General features: G+C 44.3%; 1 pseudogene; it reads right to left on the reverse strand.

The window, feature by feature from the left end:
- Positions 1 to 2340: 2340 nt before the first annotated feature.
- Positions 2341 to 24160, reverse strand: part of LOC147726504 (uncharacterized) — a 41229-nt pseudogene continuing 19409 nt past the window's right edge.

Consider the following 24160-nt stretch of genomic DNA (forward strand, 5'->3'; position numbering starts at 1 on the left):
TACTTTACTCTCGCTCCCAAATTTTGCTAGTACTTCAGCAAAGACTATAACAACAAAACAACAATATTGGCATCTTGCAATGTAGTGAGTAACATGCAGAGGCGGATGTTGCCAGCAATGCATTTAGTTTACCTGAAAATCGTAACCGTCCATTCGCTATGTGTAAATTCGGTGAGTGTATCCTAGAGTATCCCATGATGAGTAAGGGTAATCAATATTTCACTTCAGGGGGGACCCCCATACAGTAGTGGAGTAGACCAACAGGGAGTGATAATGGTATTATTGTCGCAGTTTAGTCCCAGCCCTGCTGCCAGTATCACAAACAGTCATTACTGTTGCTCCCTGTCAGCCTCCAAATGCCTGAAGTATCTAACACACCCCATGTGCACCGATGCCAGCATACCTTACACAGAGTACCCATGGAGACAAGAGAGAGAAATCAAGATGGTGTGGGTATCAGTCTCGCTCTTCCAGGCCTCCACCAGATTCACCTGCTTCCTCCTCCTGTGCCTGCTTCTGCACTTCCACCTTGCTATACTCTTTGAGGGCCTTCTGCAGAAACTTAGGGTCAGTATATATTCTTGACCTGCAATTCATCCTGACCCTCAGCCTGGCCAGGAACAGCATAGCATACTCTCGGTTGTGCTCCCACAGCCTGCGCTTCAGCAGCGCGAACTGCTGTCTCGCCTCTTGCACCTACATAGTGAAATCTGGAAATAGCAAAAGCAAGGACCCCTCAAACTTGAGTTTGGGTAGCTCTCTTTTTCAGTGCTGCGTCCCTGTCCCTAAAACTTAACAGCTTTGCGATCACAGGGCAAGGGGATGCCCCAGGCGGGAGGCTTAGGGCCTAAGGAGCGATGAGCGCGCTCCACTGTGAACATGTCATAGAATGTGTCACGGCCAAGGAGAGACACCAGTAGTTGTTCCATGAACACCTCCATATTGCCTGTGGCTGTAGATTGGAGGAGTCCCGTAATGCATATGTAGCTGCGCCTCGATCTGTCCACCAAAACTTCCACTTTGTCTTGCAGCGCTGTAAGGAGCTCCCTCATCTGTTTTTGAGTATTATCCATTTCCATTTGGGCATCTTCCAATTCAGACACCCGTCTTTCTGCCATGTCCAGGCGCTCAGCGTGTTTGTCGATGAGCTCGGACATACAATCCATTCTGTAGCCTAAGGAGTCGATTTTCCCATCACTGGTAGACAGGTTCTTTTGCATGGTTAGCAGAATTTGGCAGATTTCGCCCTCTGACAATTAGCAGGATTTCGTAGCCTTGAGATTGCTGTTTCGATACCCTCATCTCTGTGTCTCGATTTGCACTGCTCGATTTGCAGTTTGGACTGGGTTTTGTCAACCTTTCCCATTGTTTTGTGTCACCTGGCCCCCTTGATACCAGACCACAGTAGCACGAGTGTTTCAGCTATGGACCTCTGCTAGCTGTGGGACGCAAGACGGATCGACACACCAAACCTATCCTCCAGTGACTTTAGGCAGCAGCACCAACTGGATCCGTAGGCAGCAGAGAGCAAGCATGGTGGAAGCACAGGGATGGACCCTTCCTCATGCCCCTAAGAGGGCACAGCCGTAGGATGAGCCTCAGTGTGAAGGTGGGGACTCACTACGTGGATCCTCTGGCTCGGTCAGTACCACTGGCCACTGCACCTGGTGCGGGGTTATGCAGCCACCACCTCTCATTTCATAGGCCCAGGGCTGTGGCCCCCACCAGCACACAGCTGCCGATCAGCAACGCAGGTCGAGGCCTACACCAGCATTTGGGGCCGGGCCCGTAGAGCGCCACACAACAGCCTCACCTCTGGCAACAGGATTGTTCGCCATACCACAGATCGTGGCTCTCTGTGGCAGTCTTCTTGGGCACGCTCGGCTGGGTCCCCGGCAGGTTCTGGACAGCTCCGTATAATACTCTCTACCGGGCAAATCCTGCAGAGCAGCCCAGACTGTTAGGCACGGGCCTCACCAGCATCCATCAGCATAACTGGGCACTCCAGGAAAGTCTGCAGTGGCAAGGCTCTTCGCAATATAGCAGCAGTGATGGGCAGTGCCGCTTTCCTCAGAAAGGTTGCTCCTGAGGATATCACGCATCAGCCCGACAACAGCACAGCTGGTGCCAACAAATGCACCAATGGGGTGCACCCAAGAGGAGCTTTAATTTGCAATGGGTTTCTAGAAATTCCTCCCATGGATGTAAACGATTCCTTAAGGATTTTTTGGACGGCTTACAGAGCTCACTCAGGCAGCGGCCATCTTGTAGGCATGCAAGCTCCGCCCCACCACCCCTTGGGAGTTTTAATCCCTATGGCAGAAAAATCTGGAGAGACAATCAGCTTTGGCCAGGTCTGTTCCTGGATGGAGATCCACCGTAAAGTCCATTCCCTGTAGGGAGATGGACCACCATAACCGTTTGGGATTCTCTTCTCTCATCTGCATTAGCCATCTGAGGGGTCAGTGGTCCGTCTGAACCTGGAAGGGAGCACCAAATAAGAATGGTGTCAACTTCTTCATTGCCCAGACCACTACAAAAGCTTTCATTTCTATTGCACTCCATCTCTGCTCCCTGGGAACTGACCTCCTTCTTAAGACACCCGTATTTTTACAATCTAAAGATAAGTAGACAACTCTTCCTTTAAGGTCTCTCTGAAGGTCAGTTGGTGGCAGCTTCCCTGTCTTAGGATCCATACACACTATTGCCTGAAATGGATGCCCATATTATATGTGAATGGATTCATAAACATTCAAATCTTGTAGTTATTGTGGAATATATCTAACTTGTTGTCTACTGCTTTAGCTGGCATCTTGTTTTCCTCTAATATATTTTATCAGTACTTACATATAATTTGCTGTGTGGACTAGTCAAAGCGTTCTTCTGCAAATAAATAAACAGCAAATTCTTGCCACTAATCTCTCAAAAACAAACACAGTTTGGTTTCTCAGAAGAAACTGTGGTAAACGTTTTATTCTCTTGTGTTAACATATCAACACTAATACCTTTCTCTTGTTCCTCTACACTTGTACATACCAATTCATTTTCAAAAAACACTCCTGTTCATGACCAAAAAAGCTAAATTGAACTTCTGTGCAAACTTTTCCTATCTCTGCTACTAAACCATGTCGAAGAGCTGCATTCTTTTCTCCCAAACACAGGAGTTTTGAAATAGTAAATCCTTCTAACTAGATTTCACATTTTAGAATGGTGAACTTTTAAGATGCTAAAGTGATGAAAGGCACACTTTCTTTGATTGACATGCCAGTGAACGTCCTTGTAAATTAGTACAATTCCTTACTCTGCATGGATCTAATCCTTGAAAAATCCATATTTTCTGTTTCGGACTATTGCATGGAAACATACAGAGAAAAGTCAAAAAGATATCAATTTATTCCTGCCAAACACGGCAAATACTGCTACAGTTACATTTATATATAGGTGCCTGTCTATGCCTTTCTTGTACCTCTTCAGCTATCACTTCATCAACATTTCTAGGTATCATCTCCTCCTTTGGAAGGGGAGTTCAATCCTTGACCTCATAACACAATCCACTTGTTTCAACTGTATGCACTCATGTGTTCTCTTGAAAGTGGCTTTCTTAATTAAAGAAATGCTAAGTACTGGAAATATGCTTCCATTCACCACTGAAAACTTTGCAAAAATTCCAATTATTCACCTAGGGGCCAGATGTAGGTAAATCACATTTACCGATTTTGAAATACCGAATATTACCGAATTTTACCGATTCGGTATTTCAAAATCGGTAAATGAGATGTAGGTACCAACATCTGGATTTTTTACCGATTCCTTAAAAATTTGGTATTTACCGAATCGGTAAATACCGAATTTGTCAAGGGTGCAGGGGGTGTCACTTTGACACCCTCTAGCACCCCCAAAACGGGCATGTGTGCAATGTGGCACACAGACATGCCCTAAGGGCACGTCTGTCTGTCACATGGCACATGTGCACATGCACAGATGTGCATGTACACAGGAATCGGTATTTTACCATGGATTTGTATTCCATGGTAAAATACCAATTCTGAAAGCCATGTGCCAATGGAAAATTGGCTACCCACATTTCAATCTTGCATTTTCGGTAATTTTACCGAATTGGTAAAATTACCGAATCGGTAAAATTACCGAAAATGCAACATTTTAGGGCCCCTACATGTCAATGGCCATTTACCGGTCGGTAACGGCTGAATTCGGCCGTTACCGATTGGTAAATGGCTATTTTCGGCCACCTACATCTGGCCCCAAGTCTTTTCTTTTGTCTTCTTCTCATCATAGAACACATTATTTTGTCCAGTGTTCTTGTTCTGCTCAGTATCAAAATAAATAGCTTCCTTTTCATGGCAAATGCCTTATCAACTACAACCTCAACATGTTCCTTTGGTTTGACTGCTTCTTTTCTCCTTTTATACTTTTTCATAGTTTGTTTGAGATTTAGATTTACCACACTATGGAACATTATTGCTCAAATTTCTTTGAAGTGCCTCTGTCTCCTTGTTAAAGTATCTCTTGTGTTATATGATTCGTTAGTCTTCCTCTCACTTACTTTTTTCCTTTCTGAGCTGATTTGAGACTTTTCATTTTATTAAGTAATTTTCCCTTACGTGCTAGTTTTCCACACTCTATTTTAAGAAACGTCTTAGTTCTCTTACCAGCAGCTCTTTTCTCTTTAACCATATTGTCCACATTCTTTTCTTTTTGTGTAGTAAGGAGATAGTATCCTTTCATCCGTTTCTTACTTCCTTGTGTTTTAGTTGGCATTTTAAGCATCTGTTTTTATGTAAAAGTAGAACTCTGCAAACAAAAATAAATATGTGTAGCTTTTTATAAAAACCTTATAAACTTGCATAATTTAACCATTGAATTTCCAGTAAAAATACTTATAACTAGCCTGCTGATTTACTTATATGTAGTAGAAGAGTTTTTTTAAGTGCTAAGTGGAAATAGCAATGCAATTGGACACATAGGCTCTGCTTTAGCAGGCCTGACAGACATGCAAACAACTACTTGTGTGGATGGGTGATTTGCTTGTCTCAGCACTTGGGTAAAAATCTGAGCTACTGTATTAGTCCCTGTATGGGTGTGTGAGTATTTCCATAGGCAAGAATGTCAGTATAAGAGTGCCTCTCTTGGTAACTCTATGGATATATAAATATATATGAGTGTGGCTGTATGACTAGCTTAGTAGCTGTCTAAGATAGTATTAGGCTGTCTACCTGCTTGTGAAATAGCTCTGGTAGAGCTGCACATATGAATGCGGTGTGAGTGAATATCTAACTCTCTATTGCTGTCTAAATAGATGTGTGACTGTCTTTGTGCTTTTAAAAATACGTGTGTGAGTTACATTGTAAGTTAGACGTTGGATGTATAACTGGGCATTCTGTCTGTAAGTGTGCATGCAACTCACTGAAATGTCAAAATATATCTCTTACCTTTTGTACGTATAGCACCATGTCCTATGCCTGCTTACAGCCTATCTAAAGTGTGATTTCTATGTATTACAAGAGTAGTTTAAATTGTAACAAGGAGTTTAAATACCACTAATCATGCAAGTAAAACTGCATACACAGGCTCTGCATTAGGAGGGTTGAGGTATTTCTAAATGGCTACTTGCCTGGATGAGTGACTTGGTTGTCCCAGTTCTTGAATACATGGCTGAGTGACTATATCAGTTCCTGAGTGGGTGTCTGGTGTTTGTGTAAGTAAATCAGGGTAAGAAATTCTCTCTTAGTCACTCTATGGATAGCTCAATCTATATGCAGTATGGATAGGTTACTGGCTGTGCTACTTAATGTTGCAGTATTTAACTGTATGTGAAACTGCTTCTATTACTGTTGGATACATAAGAGCTGTATGTGCGTATTAGTGAATCTTAAAGTGTCTGTTACTGTGTGACTAGCTGTATTAGTGGCCTTATACCTTTACACATAGGTGTGTGAGTACCACTATTTGTGGGAGACTGCATCTAAAACTGAACATATGGGTCTGTAAGTGTGCATGTAACTCAATCAAAGTTGAAAAAACATGTCTTTTGTTTTAAGCTCATTGCTCCCTGTCCTATGGCGTACCTATAGCCTGTATTAGGAGTAACTTGTTTTAATTAGAAAATTAGTTTAAGGCTCACCAAAATGCTTCGAATGACAACTCAGTCTAGCCAGAAAACTGTGTTTACACGCTTTACTGTAGCAGGATTGAGACATGGTTAAAGGCCTCTTTGGCTGTATAGATGACTTGTTAGTGTCAGATCTTCCCTACATACCGGAATGAGTGTCTCTGTGGATCTATGGGTGTTTCATTGCATATGCAAGTAACTATGTTAATATATGTCTGAGTCTGTTATTTACTGTATGGGACTCTCAGTGTTTATGTACCGAGCCTCATGGATTGCTTTCCTGCTCTGTCAGTAAGTTTTTGAAGTATTTATTTTGTGTGCAACTGTCTCAGTACTGCTGGATACATAAGAACTCTATGCTTGTTTGAGTGAATATTTAAGTACTTCTGTCACTGTGTGACTATGTGTATTAGTGGCTCTATCCTTTTATATATAGGTAAGTAAGTTCCAGTATGGGTAGGAGACTGGATTTTTAACTGGACATATGAGTCTGGAAGTGTGCATGTAACTCAATGAAACAGCAAAGAAGGAGTCTTATCTTTTAGGAACATAGGGCCAGATGTAGGTAAAATAGATTTACCGATTTTTAATTACCGAATTTTACCGTTTCGGTAATTAAAAATCGGTAAATCTAAGGGGTGGATATGTAGGTTTCCAGATGTGCTGGTATACCGATTCGGATGAATTCGGTATTTACCTATTCGGTAAATACCGAATCGGTAATGCCCATTCATTCCTATGAAGCCCATAGGAATGAATGGGCATTACCGGTTGGGTATTTACCGAATCGGTAAATACCGATTTTCACAAGGGTGCAGGGGGTGTCACTTTGACACCCTCTGGCACCCCCAAAACAGGCTCGGGTGCCATGTGGCAGGCATACATGCCCTAAGGGCAGGTCTGCCTGTCACATGGCATAGGTGTGCATGCACACATGTGCATGCACACCGGAATCAGTATTTTACCATCAAATTGGATTTGATGGTAAAATACCGATTCGGTAAGGCCTCTGGGACTCTGAAGAGTCCCACCTACATCTGGGTCCCTCAGAATCGGTAAAATTACCAATTTTTTATTTTACCGAATCGGTAAAATTACTGAATCGGTAATTTTACCGATTCGGTAAAATAATGCCCCCTATGTTATGTTATGTTATGGAATCTTATATAGCGCATGGCTACCCCAGCGACGGGGCGTCCCAGCGCTTGCAGACATGTCAGATCCAGGAAAGTACAGGAGGTGCTAGATGGATGCAAACAACCAAGTTTTTATAAGTTTTCGAAATTGCAGATGATTTAGAGTAGCCCGAGCTTTAGGGGGGATAGAATTCCAGAGCTTAGGGGCCAGATACCTGAAGGAGCGGCCACCAGCTCTGCTCCTCCGAATTCTGACAGTACAGGCCAGTGAGAGGTCCGCTGAGCGGAGTGCACGCGTGGGAGTATAGAAAGAGCACAGTCCTTGCAGAGTATGGGGGCCAACATTGTACAGGATTTTATGGGTAAGGCAGAGGGTTTTAAAGTGAATGCGCTGTTGTATAGGGAGCCAGTGTAGTCGACGGAGAAGGGGGGACGTGTGGCAGGTTTTAGGTAGAGCAAATAGAACGCGGGCGGCAGCGTTCTGTGCTCTTTGCAACCTATTTATTGCAGTCTTGTTAGATCCTAGCATGAGGGCATTGCAATAATCCAGGTGAGATAAAACTAAAGCCTGGACTATGATCTGGCGAGTGGTAGGCTCAAAAAAACCCAGAATGGGTTTAAGAGAGCGAAGACGCCCAAAGCAGGTGCCTGCCACTTTTTGAGCATGAGACTCCAAGTTGAGTGTATTGTCCAATAACACCCCCAAGTTTTTTACTGACTCCTTGGGTAAAGGAGCAGGTCCCAGCGCCAGAGGCCACCAGTGCTCTTCCCAAGTCTGCGTGCCATTGCCAATCAGGAGAACCTCTGTTTTGGAGGCATTAAGCTGAAGGCAGTTGTTAGATAGCCACCTTTAGATCGCCAGAATGTCTTCCTGGAATTTAATTTGGTCCTCCACATTGTTGTTGGAGAAGTTGAAAATAAGTTGCGTGTCGTCCGCATAAGATGTTAGTAAGATCTTACGTTCCCGGGCCAACAAGGCCAGGGGGCGGACGTACACATTAAACAATGTGGGACTGAGCGCAGACCCCTGAGGCACTCCACATTCAAGAGGGAGCTTGCTGGATGAGTACGGCGGGGCGTGCACCTGGAAGGAGCGATCAGATAAAAAAGACGCAAACCAATCCAGGGCCGTTTCCCTGACTCCGATCTCCCATAGTCTCTCAAGTAGTATCTTGTGGGAGACCGTGTCGAAGGCCGCACTCAAGTCCTGTAACCCATTTACCGATCGGTAACGGCCAAAATTGGGCGTTACCGCTCGGTAAATAGCCTCAAACGGCCACCTACATCTGGCCCATAGCTCCTTGCCCTATGGCCTGCCAGTAGCCTGCCTTGGGGGTGGTGTCTATGTAGTTCAAAATGAGAATTAGGCTTACAACATGTTTTGAATCTCAATTGGGCTTTGCAGGAACACTGCATATACACACTCTACAGCAGCAGGCCGAGAAACATGTTCAAAGGTCTATCTGCCTGTAGGGAATACTTGTAGTGCCAGGTCTTCATACATACCTAAATAGGTGTCTCAGTGCCTATGTTGGTGTGTCATTGGATATATAGGTAAATATGCCTGGGCCTCTTTGTTACACAATGGCACTCTTAATCTTTATGTAAGGAGCTGCATGGTTTGTTTGCTGGCTCTGTTAGTGAGCATTGTTGTGTTTAACTGTCTGCGCAACAACCTCCATTACTGCTGGATACATAAGAGATGTGTCTGTGTGTGAGTGAATGTTTAAACACCTCTGTCACTGTGTGAATAGGTGTATTAGTGGTTCTATAATTTTAGACATGGGTATCTGAGTGCCAGTATGGATAGGAGACTGGATCCATAACTGCACATATGGGTCTGCACGTATGCATGTAACTCAATCAAATGTGAAACAACATGTCTTATCTTTTAAACTCATAGATCCCTGCTCTACCATCTATCTACAGACCATCTAAGGGGTGAGTTATATGTAGTAGAAGAGAGTTTTAAGGCTTAGTAAGGCTTAGTAATGTGTTTTGAATGTCATGTCGGCCTAACAGGAAAACTGTGACTATATTGTTTGCTAAATGGCTCTGTTAGTGACGTTTGGAATGTGTAACTATATTTGGAAGGAGCTCTGTTACCTGTAGATACATAAGTGATCTATGATAGAGTAATTGGGTGGATAAATTGTTCTGTCTTTGTGACACTAGATGTATGAGTGGCTTAGTACTTTTCTAAATAATGATATAACTTGCAGTATGACTGGTACACTGAAGGTTCAACTACACATATCGGTTTGGCAGTGCACATATGACTTACTAAAAGTTCAAAGTACATGTCTTATCTTCTAAGCACATAGCACTCTGACCTGTAACGGATTTAAAGACTAACTTAGGAATTACTTATATTTAATGAAAAGGCAAGCTTGAAGCGTGGCAAGCAATTTAAAATACCTTTTCTAACTAGGAGTAAAACTGCACACACAGGCTGTGCAGTAGCAAGCTTGAGACACAATCAAATAGCAACTTGTCCGGATAGGTCTTTTCCTTCTGCCAGTATTTGAGTTTATATATGAGTGAGAATACAATTTTCTGTGTGGATGTCTCACTTATTATGTAAGTAACTGTGTCACTATATGAGATGCAAGTTTATAAACTATTTTAATCACTAAATGTGTATGCAAGTAGCTATATGAATTGGGGTTTAATACTATGTGTACAAGTGGCTCTGTTACTGCTTGATACATAAACTCTGTGACAGTCTGTGAGTGGCTGTGTAAATGCCTCTGACAGTGTCTGAGTACCTGTATGAATGGCTCTATAGTTTTCTAAATAGTTATCTCAGTGAGTACATAGATAGATACATGGATGTCTACCTAGGTGTATTATACTCTGAAAATCTTCCTAACTCACTTCAAATTCAAACTACATATTATGCCATTCAAACATATAACTTCCTACTCCATTACCCACCTACAAACATGCATTAGGGGTGATTTATATTTAAAAAATAGAAAGTTCAAGACTTTGGAAAGCATTGAAAAACTCAATTCTACATAGCAGTGGAAGGTGTAGACACATGTTCTGGAGTAGTACCCTTTACACATATTTTAATACCTTCTTCTCTATGTTGCACAATCAGACATGCAATATATCTACTAGAGTATTATTTACAAATCCCGGCAGATATACAGCACTGAACTACAAACTTACAAATAGATTTAATATACCAATTAAGGACAAGCCATATGTAGGACAGAAAAATATCCACTGTCAAAGTTTTCAGTCACCTAATTTCAACTAAATGACTCAGTACATAACAAAATTTGTTAGTAACGGCTTCATTATCTAAATGCCTATATGACAGTCAGTTGAATGTTTGTAACTGTTACGCATCAAATAATTCTATATGCATAAGCAGTTCACTTCATGCATAAACAATCATTTCAGCTCTTTTTAAGTATGTTACAGGATATACTGCTAATATTCAAACTTTATTACATTTACCTGACACATAAAACTCACTGGCGGTCGTCATTTGGTAGTTATAGTTAGGAACTCGTTACTATTCAAAAAAGCATTTTTTCTTTTGCCAATATCTTTGGCGCGGGTTGACAAATCTTCTCAAATTTTTCAAAACTAATGGGCTGCTCCGGTCGGCTACTGTCATGAAAGATTCAGGATGATTCATTAAGCGGCCGGAGAAAAAAAGGGGGGGCCAGAACGTATTTTCCCCATGTTCACTTCCACAAGAAACTTTAGCCTAAGCTACAGCCTGAACAGCTGTACGGTACACCAAATTTGGCAAAAGGGTATCCCTTGGGCCAGAAAGAGCCCTTTTTTAAATGGTGTAAATCCATTCAGTAGTCCCTGAGAAATTAGAAAAAGAAAAATATTGATATCTGAGCACACAGGATGGTTCGCGAACCCTTCCGGGCACAAGTTTCACTCTGATTGGCAGTCAACACTCCAAATCAGGAAGTGTTGGCAGCCATTTTGTGACTCAGTAGAACCGAGTAACAAGAAAAAAGTGAAATACAGGTTAAAAACAATAAAGGGGGCAGTGTACAAAACACACTGACCCCCTAGGCCTGCTCAGGGCGTCTCACGGTGTCTGTATAGGTGTATGAGTAGATATGATAGTGTATTGATGAGTGACTGCATGTATGAGAGACTGTATGGGTGAATGAGTGGATGTGTAAGTAGAACTAGGAATCAGTGAGTGCCTATGTAGTAACTGGTATTGGAGTGTCTATTGTTTCGAAAATGGTAGTCTGTATTTTAGGGTGGATGTATCAAAGGTTATATTGGGGTATAAGGAGGTGCATCAGATTTTCATGTGGATGATGTCATCAGTGATGTTATTTAAGATGTCATCAGTAATGTCATCAGTGATGTCACTGACCATGACATGAATGATGTAATATGTGACGTCATCAGCAGTGACTGCAGGGGTGTGAGTTATAGCTAGCTGAACTAACTATAACGGCAGAATTTCTCTGGTTTTGTACGAGTGAAGTGTCCACCTAACTATAATGTCCCTGAAACCTATGGTTTTTTCAGTGAATTTTTAAGGTTTTTTTAGATGCTAATTTCTAACTATAACGTGCCTGAAACCTATGTTTTTTTCAGTGAACTTCAAAGGTATTTTAAATGCTAATTTCTAACTATAACGTCCCTGAAACCTATGGTTTTTTCAGTGAATATATATATACATATATAAGTATATATAATCAATTTTCTCATTTTTAACATACCTCTTGTTGATACTCAAATTTTAACACACTTTCATTTGAAATTTGTTCTCACAGAAAATGTAAGTACCACTCTCTGTAAGAAAGAACCAGTAATGACAATTTCGCCCCCTCTTTTTTCTGTGAAACTGATGTTGTAAGCGAATCAAAACGTTCCCCTCATTATTTCCTGTTGTTTTTCCAGTTTTCATTGGTCAATTTATTTTAACCCTTTATTAGTCTCCTGATAAGAAGCCTAATCTGGTAGTTCCTGTGAGTGGAGTTGCAAATACAATAGGGGTCCATTAAAGCATGAAGAATGATAGTACTATCATTTTTCAACTAAGTTGGTGATCCTATCATACTAATGAATTTGGAAACTGCTATTTAGCAATATATACTGTCTCTAAAGAACTGAGGGCCAATTGTATCCCAAAAACATTTGCAATCCTCATATTTTTAGAGAATCGCAATTAGAAAATCGCTAAATGCAATGTATGTAGGATTTGCTAAATATTTTGTGAATCCTACATATTTCTTATTTGCGAATAGCAAATTAGGATTCACAAATAAGGAATACCTTCCCATTCATTCCTATGGGATAGGAGGCCCCTAGGAATGAATGAGAAGTCAAGTCAAGTCAAGTCAATAAATTTATATAGCGCGCTACATACCCAGAGGGTCTCAAGGCGCTTGAAGAAGGATGGGGAATTACTTGTCAAATATCCACGTTTTAAGTTGCTTTCTGAATGCTAGGTGGTTCTGAGTGAGGCGAAGGTGAGTGGGAAGTGAGTTCCAGGTTTTAGCTGCCAGGTAGGAGAAGGATCTACCTCCCATGGTGGTTTTGTTGATGCGAGGTACAGTGGCAAGGGCTTGGTTGGAGGATCGTAGCTGGCGGGGGGGGTGTAGAAGGACAGTCGTCTGTTGAGGCATTCCGGTCCGATTTCGTAGAGTGCTTTGTGTGCGTGGGTAAGGAGCCGGAAAGTAATCCTCTTATTGACGGGGAGCCAGTGGAGGTTTTTCAGGTGATCAGAGATGTGTTCTTTACGCGGGATGTCTAATATGAGCCTGGCTGAAGCGTTCTGGATGCGTTGGAGTTTTTTCTGGAGTTTTGCGGTGGTACCGGCGTATAGGGTGTTTCCGTAGTCCAGTCGGCTCGTGACCAGAGCGTGGGTGACTGTTTTTCTAGTTTCGGTGGGGATCCAGCGAAATGATTTTTGAGCATGCGAAGAATGTTGAAGCAAGATGAAGAAACGGCGTTGACTTGTCTGGTCATCGAGAGTGAGGAGTCCAGGATGACGCCCAGGTTCCGTGCGTGGTCCGTCAGGATGGGTGCTTTTCCAAGGGCCTCTGGCCACCAAGAGTCATCCCAGGCGGAGGGGGAGGTGCCTAGGATGAGGACTTCTGTTTTGTCTGAGTTCAGTTTCAGACGGCTGTGCTTCATCCATTCTGCTACTTCTTTCATTCCTTCATGCAGGTTGGTTTTGGCAGTGTTAGGGTCTCTGGTGAGTGATAGGATCAGTTGAGTGTCGTCGGCATAGGAGATGATGTTGAGGTTGTGTTGGCATGCGATGACCGCAAGGGGGCTCATATATACGTTGAAGAGGGTGGGGCTGAGTGAAGATCCTTGTGGTACGCCGCAGATGACTTCAGTGGCCTCTGACTTGAATGGTGGAAGGCGGACTCTCTGGGTTCTTCCGGTGAGCAATGAGGTGATCCATTCCAGTGCTTTTCCTTGGATTCCGACGTTTCTGAGGCGTTGTAAAAGGGTGCTATGACAGACCGTGTCGAAGGCAGCGGAGAGGTCGAGGAGGATGAGGGCGACTGTGTCTCCATTGTCCAGTAGAGTTCGAATGTCGTCTGTTGCTGCGATGAGGGCGGTTTCAGTGCTGTGCTTGGCTCGGAAGCCGGATTGTGAGGAGTCGAGGGATTTGTTGGTTTCGAGGAATGCGGCGAGCTGGTTGTTGACCGCTTTCTCGATGACTTTGGCCGGGAAAGGAAGGAGAGAGATAGGGCGGTAGTTTTTGAGTTCGGTGGGGTCAGCTGTGGGTTTTTTCAGGAGGGCGCTGAGTTCGGCATGTTTCCAGCTTTCGGGAAGGTTGCGGAGTTGAGGGAGCAGTTGATGACGTCTCGGAGGTGCGGTGCTATGATGGAGTCTGCTTTGTTAAAGATGTGGTGAGGGCATGGGTCTGTGGGGGATCCTGAGTGGATGGAGTTCATCAGACGGATGGTGTCCTCAGTGGAGATTGGCTTCCAGTCATTGAGGATGTTTAGGGGGGGTGGGGGTCCTGCAGGGGGTTGGGTGGGTTGGTCTTTGGGTCGGTTGTCGAAGCTGTTGTGGATGTCTGCAATTTTGTTGTGGAAGAATGAGGCTAGGGAGTCGCAGAGGGCTTGAGAGGGGGTGATGTCGTTGGAGTTGGCTGAGGGGTTGGTAAATTCCTTGACGATGTTGAATAATTCCTTGCTGTTGTGGGCGTTGTTATCTAGTCGGTCCTTGAAAGCGGCTTTCTTGGCATTCTGGATCAGTTGGTGGTGTATGCGGGTGGCGTTTTTGAAGGCGTCCTTGGTGCTGGTGGTTGGGTCTTTTTTCCAGGCCTTCTCAAGGGAGCGACAGAGTTTCTTGCATTTCTTAAGATCATCGTTGAACCATGAGGCCTTCTTGCTGCCTAGTTTGATTTGTCGTTTTTTCAGTGGTGCTAGGATGTCGGCGCTGTTGGATAACCATTGGGTGAGGTTGGTGGCTGCTTGGTCTGGGTTTGAGGGGTGGGCTGGGGGGTTTTGAAGAAGCGATGAGGAGATCTGGTCGATGGTGATTTTGTTCCAGTTTCTTTGCAGAGTGGGTTGGGGGTGGTTGTTGGATGTGGGCTTGTTGTAGGTAAAGTGAACGCAGCTGTGGTCAGTCCAAAGGAGAGCTGTGGTGTGGCTGAAGGAGACATGTTTGCTGGAGGTGAAGATAGGGTCGAGTGTGTGACCTGCGATGTGGGTGGGGGTAGTGACAAGTTGTTTAAGTCCGAGGTTGGCGAGGTTGTCCAAAAGGGTGGTGGTGTTGCGGTCGTTGTTCTTTTCAAGGTGAAAGTTGAGGTCTCCCAAAAGGATGTAATCCTCGGAGGGGAGCGCGTGTGGAGTGATGAAGTCCGTGATGTCTTCACTAAATTGTGCGCGGGGTCCTGGTGGCCTGTAAAGGAGGGTGCCTCTGAGTGTGGTCTTGGGGTCGATGTGGATCTGGAAGTGAAGGTGTTCAGAGTTGGCGAGATTGACGTCTGAGCTGGTTGAGATGCGGATGGATTTCTTATGGACGATAGCGATGCCTCCTCCTGTGTGGCCGGTACGGTCCTTGCGAATGATCTTATAGCCTTCCGGGATGGCAATGGTGATGTCTTGGGCTGATGTGGCGTTCATCCATGTTTCTGTTAGGAAGGCGACGTCCGGAGAGATGGTGTCTAGTAGATTCCAGAGGTCAATGGCGTGCCTGTGGACCGAGCGGATGTTGAGCAGGATGCATTGTAGGTGGTTGGGGTCGGATATCTGTTGTGTGATCGTAGATGAGGAGTTGTTCTTGGTGCCGTCGAACTTGCAGGAGTTGCAGGAAAAGGGTCCATGGGTGTGTCCAGGAGCGGCTAGGGCGCAGTTGGGGGAACGGCCGGGGTTAAGGGCTAGGAGGGTGGTGGCATCGTAAGTAATGCGGGAGGGGTGGACATTACGAGGACCAGGGGCTCTGGCGCTGGGCGCGGTCCAGGCGCGGACGGGCGTAGACGGGCTTACCTTTGGCGCGAATGGGGCGCGGTCGCTGCGCGTGGACGCTGCGCGTTAGGTCATTGGTCATAAATGGATGGTGGAGGGGGCGGAGCGTGGGAGGGGCAGCAGCTGGGAGGCGGTGGCGGGAGGAGGGGCGGACCAGGGGAAAACAACAACACAAAATGGAGGGTCAAAGGCGAGCACAGCCAGGGGCAGCAAATGCACAGCGTGTTTAAGGGAAAAGAGCCTTACACGCACAAACCGGCTATATAGTAGCCAAAATCAGAGTAATTGCCTCAGTGATGTCGCGCTACTAATTAAATAAATTAAGCGACAGTGCAGCGCAATTTAATAAATAAATTCGACAGTGCAGCGCTATCAGTTAAATAAATAAATGAGTCAATGCAGCGCTAGAAGCTGAAAGGAGGCAGGAGATCAAAACGATACCAGCGTGCAGGTCAGCTGGAGCGTGGGGGAGCAACCGGACTGAAGGAGGATCCAGGCGGTCACAGAGAGCTCGGGAGCGAGGAAGGATTCTAATCGTGGGTGGGAGGGGCAGCAGCTGGGAGGCGGTGGCGGGAGGAGGGGCGGACCAGGGGAAAACAACAACACAAAATGGAGGGTCAAAGGTGAGCACAGCCAGGGGCAGCAAATGCACAGCGTGTTTAAGGGAAAAGAGCCTTACATGCACAAACCGGCTATATAGTAGCCAAAATCAGAGTAATTGCCTCAGTGATGTCGCGCTACTAATTAAATAAATTAAGCGACAGTGCAGCGCAATTTAATAAATAAATTCGACAGTGCAGCGCTATCAGTTAAATAAATAAATGAGTCAATGCAGCGCTAGAAGCTGAAAGGAGGCAGGAGATCAAAACGATACCAGCGTGCAGATCAGCTGGAGCGTGGGGGAGCAACCGGACTGAAGGAGGGTCTCAATTTGCGATTATGATTTAGAGAATTGCGAATTGAGAATGCAATTTCAAAGTTGCAAGGGTGCCAAAAGGACACCCTGTTGCACCCCTGAAATATGTACGTGTGCCCTAAGGGCATGTATGTGTGCCACATGTCACTTTGAAAAATGCACAAAAGTCACAAATTAACACCAACTTGAAGTTGGTTGTAATTTGCGATTCCTTAAGGCCAAATCGGAATTTTTCTCTGCTTCCTTAAATGCAATCACGAATTTTGCAATTTTCTAATTTGCGATGCCCTTTTGGGATGATACATCCCAAAAGGCCTTTTCCCAGTGGCAAACGGGCCGATACTGAGTATCGGCCCGTTTGCAAATGGGAATAGGGCTTGGTACATATGCCACTCTGTTTTCAAGTTGCAAAGTACACATGTTTTTCATCAGTTCCCATAGCAACCTACTTTGAAACACTTCACTGTACCAATAAGTCAAACGTTTACAGCACTTTGTAATAGGAGAATACTAGCTTCAAGTTCCATTGTAGCAAGTGCTGTTTACTGCTAGAAAACCTAAGCATTTTTAAAATAGCGTAACTTCTCTTAAGTCAAAGTTCTACTCACTTCACCTACTAAATAACATCCTATGTTTAGCTACCAAATTGTTTACACCACCCAATCAAATATGTCTTTTTTTTTTAAACCAAATCCACTCCTCCATTTAATCTGCCTTTCATTCTCCCAACTGTCACATTTAGCTGCAGCTTTCACTTGTGTGCTATGGTCCCTCCTGAAATATAGTTAGAGTGTGGATTGAAAGCAACAGCTTTGTTTTTTGGGCCAGAGAGTGTGCTAGAAAGAATGGCATTGACAGGGACTTGGATTTACCTAATGTGGACATTACTTGGATTGGCCAGAGAGGGTTAAAGTGGCAGCAATTGCTGCCTTAGATTGAGAGCATTGCAGATTGCCAACAGGTTGACCACTTAATTGTGCACAGTGGTGGTAATCACCTACTTACTCTTACTGTGGTAGGTTTGGAAATTTCAATGAAGCAGACCCTTTGCGAATTAATGGCACTTTTCCCTTGCACTGCCTTGGTGTACTCTAACATTTGCCAAATGCAGAAATAGAAATAGTCAGACAAATTCTGTCTACAAATAGACAAAGCAAAGAAACATGTTTAATGAAACAGTTTCTGCATTCCTAGGAGAGCACAACAAGGGCTCAGTCTACAACAGCAACTCACGCTTTGACATGGAGCATATATGTAGAAATGATAGAGTACATTTCTGTGAGAAAGGCAATGGGATATTCCTTAAGAACTTGAAAGACTGCATTCAGTTGTATGTGTAGTTTAACAGCTATACACAATAAAGCCAAAGGCTCCTCTAAGAACCACCCTAGCATCAAACAGTAAATAATTGTCATGGCAAGTCCTTTTTATAAAAAAGAAAATATTTCAGAGTTGCGACTCCATTGCATATCCACAAAGTAAAAGCAGGATGCACAATACTACAATTCAGATTCATATCTCTCAGTTTGACTCTATGAACATGACAATGGCTCTGTGAGAACTTTTGTGAGTGTCTAATTGTATGTTTAAATGGGTGCATACGTTTGTCAGTGTGTTTCTGAGTGAATATGTCACTTTCTGAGTGGGTGTGGGAGCATGCATGTTTCAGACAGTGCCTGAGAATTTTAGTGGGTCTGTAAGTGGGTGCATAGTTGTCTGAGCGGGTGTGTGAATGGGTACTTGAATCTCAGAATAGATCTGTGAGTGAATGCATGAGTCTCTGAATGGGTGAGTGAGTAGCTGTGGGAGGATGCATAAGTGTCCGAGTGGGTGAGTGAGTAGCTGCGTGAGTGTCTGAGTTGGTCTCTGAGTGATACATGAGTCTCTGACTGGGTCTCTGAGTGGGTGTGTCAGTGTCTGAGTGGGTCTGTGAGTGGGTGCATGAGCCTCTGACTGGGTGAGTGACTGGTTGAATGAGTGTCTGAGTGCATTAGTGTGTGAATGAGTGTGTAAATGTACATTATTTTTTGGTAACGTTCACAAATCCACTGTGACATTACAAGGGGGTACACATTGAGCGTCACAATGGGTTCATAACCCCAACCATGTGTAAAAAACAGTTTTGGGCTTTTGATAACCATAAGGGTTCCCTCAGAGACCACTACAATACCCCCATGGGTCGGGGTACCCCTGCCCTGACCCCTTCTATAGTTTCTAGCCTTCATTGTTATACCCAAGGACAGTCTCACATCATACAATGGCAGCTCAATCAGTCATTTGTTAAGCACACTACATACCCACGAGGGTCTCAAGGTGCTGGGGGGGAGGTGGGGGCCACTACTGTTCAAACAGCCAGGTCTTTAGTGTCCTCCTGAAGGTCGGCAGGTCTTGGGTCTGTTGTAGGCTCAGTGAGAGGGTGTTCCATGTCTTGGCGGCGAGGTGGACGAAGGATGTGCGGGACGGTTGCGAGTGAGAGGTCGGCGGAGCGGAGCTGGCGGTTGGGGGTGTAGAAGGAAAGCCGTTTGTTGAGGTAGGCTGGCCCGGTCTTGTGGAGTGCCTTGTGTGCATGGATGAGGAGCTTGAAGGATATCCTCTTGTTGATGGGGAGCCAGTGCAGGTTTCTCAGGTGGGGGGTGATGAGGTTCCGTGACGATTTGAACCCGTGTTTTCAACATTGTCGTAAACTCATAATTTTGGTACCGATGAACCGCAAATGATCCATTTAGTATATCCTGGTGTTTTCGCTACGCTACGAGCAAGAGCACTCCTGTTATAACCACATTTCCGATACACCGATGGCATCCATTTTAGATCATGGCATCCATCTTGTTTTCTTGCCCTCACATAGTCAATGGACACGCAGTGACCTCTGATCACTTCATTTCAATTAAGGACATGTAGGCTTTAGCCGGCGATTCACCTCTCTAGTGACACATGCACCTTAGGACAGAAACGCTGTGGCCGCATGACTCGGCAGAAGCTGCCTCCTCTGCCCGAGGCCAGTCCTGCTATACTGATTCTCGTGTTTGTTGGCCTGATCATGATTAGGCGGCCGAAGCTGGTAGTCTTGCCCATTTACGACCCACAAACATCTCTTAGCCTGTTTTTCTATCTTCTGCACCTGGCTCTGCTTCTTTCCTTCTGGGCCTTTATTAGGGGGAGGTAACGAAATTTACGATGAGGTGGTCCGGCTCTTGAATGTAAAGATGACATGGAATTATGATGGAACAGTGGGAACCTCTCATTCGTAATGTTTTGCCATCAGATATGGTTGACGATTCCTGTGTAACGCCAAATATTTATTGTTTAGGACATAAAGTTTGAGAAACACCCCAGTATGTGGAGAATGTTGCCCCCAGCTAAAAATTCTGTATTTAAGGAGCAACCACTTAATGCAATTCGAACAGGCTCCTAGATTCTGCCCGTGTGTAGTTTCTGTGACTTCTGTGTCCCTGCAGTAATAAACCTTTGGTCTTTGACGCCACCATCGAGAAGCCTGTGTTTCTGTTTATTTGTGCACCGAGACAGGTAGAACTCAGGGGTCTTCGGGTGTTATCCCTGACACCTCTGGACGGTACCAAAAAGTCCAGAACTCCAATTGGCGCCCAACATGGGGCGACGTCATTCGGTACCGGTCCAAAAGCCTGAAGAGTTCGAGAAGCTTCGTGTGAAGATTCCGGAGGGAGGTGCCCCACTTCATCGATCCCGGCATATCGCAAAAGTGGCCTGACGTTCTCTTCCACGAGGGTTCCCGTTCGGACGGCTGCAGTGGTCCGTTGCCTTGACCGTCGGCCTGTCTTGGACCCGAGGTGCAGACCTTAGTACAGTGAGACGTGACGGGTTTCTCCTTGGTGACGTCTTCAGTACCTCAGTTAAGTATTAAGTGGTTGCTAGTTGTTTGGTTACTTCGTAAGGGTTTGGATAATCCTTTTAGTTCCTTGGTTTGGTTTGGTTTTGTAAGATTATCACTGGTTGCTCTAGTTACGATAATCTTTTGGTTTAGTTTGGGTATCGATACATTTGTTCACTTTGGTAGGCCTAAGTTCGAGTGCGCACTGTTGTTTGTGTTTGTTCTGTGTTCCGGTTTATAAAATGGTAAGTCGGAAAAGTTGTATGTTTTCATGTTTTGGTTGCAACAGCGATTCCCGGTTGGAGGACTCGTGTTCGGTTCCTCCGATTGGAACTCCTCTTTATGATCTTTATTGCAAGTTCGGTGTGGGCCCTATCTCTTATAACGAGGTATGGATCCGCTATACGGAGAAAGATGGTGTCCTTAGTTGGCCACTACATGGTAGTTTCGAACCTGAAATTCTCGACAATCTAGAAAGAAAGTTGTTTAAAAAGAAAGCCCGGCCGGCAATGTTTGATTCTTTCCGTTGTTGGCGGAAAGAATCCAAACAGAGAGATACTAAAAAGTTGAAGAAAGAACAGAAAGAACAAGAGTTGACTCTAGAACAGTCTGCTAAGCAGCTGCAACTTAATGAATCTGAGAAAGAGATAGAGGTAGCCGATAGAGAGCGTAATTTAGCGATAGATAAGTGTTACCCTGCTTTGCCATCAAGTACAGCTAAGATAGTGGAGGACTCTGAAAATGATCCTCTGTTGTCTTACTTGTTGAGGTCACCTCCACCGTATGCACAGGGTGCTACGGCTCCACCTCTGCCGAATGTTGTGTTACCGGTTGCTGGACAGCCTGGTATACCTGCTCCTGCTCCCCTGAATCAAGCTCCTGTCATCCCTGTGGTTATCAATGTTCCTCCGGCACCTCCTCTTCCAGGGTTGCCAGCTCCTGCTCCTTTGCCTATGCCTGTACCGCTAATACCTGTTGTTTCGCAAGCTACTTTGCCTCCTACACCTACTATTGCTGTTTCTTCTGTCCCAACTACCACTCTACTTCAAACTTTCTCTAGCTATATGACTCCGCTTTCTGTTCGTCGGAGAATCACTGAATCTGTCTCTAATATTCTCTCTCCCTTCTACAAAACTTTGATTAAAAGCCCTGCCTCTGAATCTGTTCAGAGACGTAGTCAACTTCCTAATATCGAAGAACGAGGAATATTAGATTCCACTGCTCTCAGGTGTATTTCGAAAGTTGGAAGGTATAACGTACGAGATGTATTAGATACATTTATGCAATGGAACGAACCGACACAACGCTATGTGTTTGATGTTATGTGTTCCCTATTGCGTGAGGAATGGGATGAGAATGATTCTGAACAAGTTCCAGACGAATTAATTCATATTCAACAAAAATTTGCTGCAGGTATGATAGTTGGTCAGGAAATAAAAGAAGCAATGGAACTAATTTTGGATTTTAGAGTTGATCCTTCCCTTCGTTCACCTAGGGATTTAGAGAAAGGTAGCGCAAATAAATGTCGTCAATATCCTTTGAGGGAGGTTCCACCAATATGGCGCGAAGCCATTCAAGCTGACGCAGTGAATGGTATTGCAGCCGCTCCAGCTCAATTCCAGAGAGTGTGGATACACATTCCGTGGAAGCGAGCTGAAGTGTTAGAAGTAAAACAGGCCTTGTCAGATCCGCGTAAAAATCCCGCTGGATATTACAAAGAGTTGGCCCAGACGGTTGAAGCTTGTGTAATGAATCTAGCGGACATTGATATGCTATTTGGTAATGTAGTACCGCAACCAATTTGGGCTAAAATTCGTAGAGAAAATCATCCAGTTGCTCTAGGTGGTGATTGGGCATCTATTATTGCAGCAGATGGTCAACAAATTGGGGGTTCTAAACCTGAACCTTTAATTGCTAATTTGCCCGGTAGAATAATTGATTTAATGAAAACTCTGATGCCGGCATTGCGTGTTAACTGGGACAAGTTGTCCGCATGCAGGCAGAAGAAAGACGAAAGTGTCTCCGACTTTTTCACTAGATTCGAAGAAACTTTCGTAGATCACAGTGGTCAGGATATGAGCACAGAAGGAGGCCAAAGATTATTTGTTGATAAATTTGTGCACAATCTATTGCCAGAACTAAGTAATAAATTAAAGAATTCTGAAAGTGCGTGGGCTGTCTCTACGACTGCCCAGATACTTGCAACTGCCCAGTACTATGAAAATAGGGGTAAAGAAGAGAAGGAAAAATCAGATAAGAAAACGAAAGATTTAAAAACTAAAGTCCTTTTGCAACTAGCATATCCGCCTCGCACGAATCAAACGAATACACAGCAAGGGTCATATCAGAGGACTGACTATGGTTCACAGAGACCGCAGTACCAATGGAATCAGTGTGCTTATTGCAAGAAGGAAGGTCATTACAAGAATGAGTGTCCGATACTAGCACAAAATAATGCTGCTGCAGCTCAGAGAAGTCGTGGTGGTTCTATGCAAAATTCTAGAGGTCGAGGATGAGGTGCTATGCCTCCACAAACGAATGATCGCCCTTCTAATTATTTTGATCAACGAAATGGTCAGTCTACACAGCCAGCTAGATCTCAACAGTATCATGTTGAAGATTACTGTGAAGTTGGTGAGGAATTCCAGCAAAATGAGTACTAGGACAGCCTTGGACAAAGAGAGGGAGTATTATCAGTTGCAGTAGACCAGAGTGGGCCTTATGTCGCAGTAGCCACATCAGGTGTAGTCGAACCGTTTCTGTTGGATACTGGTGCAGCAAAAAGTTCTATCATACATGCAAAACTCCCTCGCGCACCTTTGTCCGGCTTAACAAATGTTTCTGTAGGTTTTTCAGGCGCCCCTGTTCACAACCCTGTTTCTGGTCCTTTGTCTATTTCTGTTGGGCCTCGTCAATTGAAAGCACCTTTAATTTTGATGACTGGTTGTAATGAAAATCTGCTTGGTTTAGACTTGTTAAAACGCCTATATGCGGCATTGTACTGTTCTCCTTCAGGAGTACAGCTTACATTAGGTAAAAGAATCATCTCCCCGATGTATTTGTCAATGGATGCGCTCCCACTGGAGCTGCGTTCTCTCCCTGATACCCTTTGGGCGACTGGTCCTAACGATGTAGGTCTTTTGGAAATCCCACCATATGTAGTGACTTTGAAAGCAAATGTCAAATTTCCACGAATCCCACAATACAAAATTTCTAGTGAAGGTGAGCGTGCGCTCCTATTGATAGTGCAAGATTTGATCGAGAAGGACGTAATAGAGGACACTAGAGGAAATGTCTGTAATAGTCCTGTACTGCCTATTCTAAAACGCACTAATCCCTCAAAACCTCCAGTCTATAGATTTGTAATTGACCTTAGAGAGGTTAATAAAATTGTGATTCCACAGTTTCCTGTGGTTCCAGACATTACTGCATTGTTAACGTTGATTCCCGCTACAGCCACGTGGTTCTCAGTGATCGACTTGAAGAATGCCTTTTTCAGCATTCCGATAGCCGAGGAAAGCAGAGATATTTTCGGCTTCTCTCTAGGAGGACGAAGCTTCAGGTTTAAACGTGCTCCACAAGGCTATTGTGAAAGCCCATCCATTTACAGCCAGGCATTAAAAAGTCAGTTAGATTCTTTTGTACTTCCTCCTGGTTCTGCATTAGTGCAATATGTCGATGATCTTCTAG

This window comes from Lissotriton vulgaris, chromosome 3_1 (genome assembly GCF_964263255.1).
Source record: "Lissotriton vulgaris chromosome 3_1, aLisVul1.2, whole genome shotgun sequence".
Lineage (NCBI taxonomy): Eukaryota > Metazoa > Chordata > Amphibia > Caudata > Salamandridae > Lissotriton > Lissotriton vulgaris.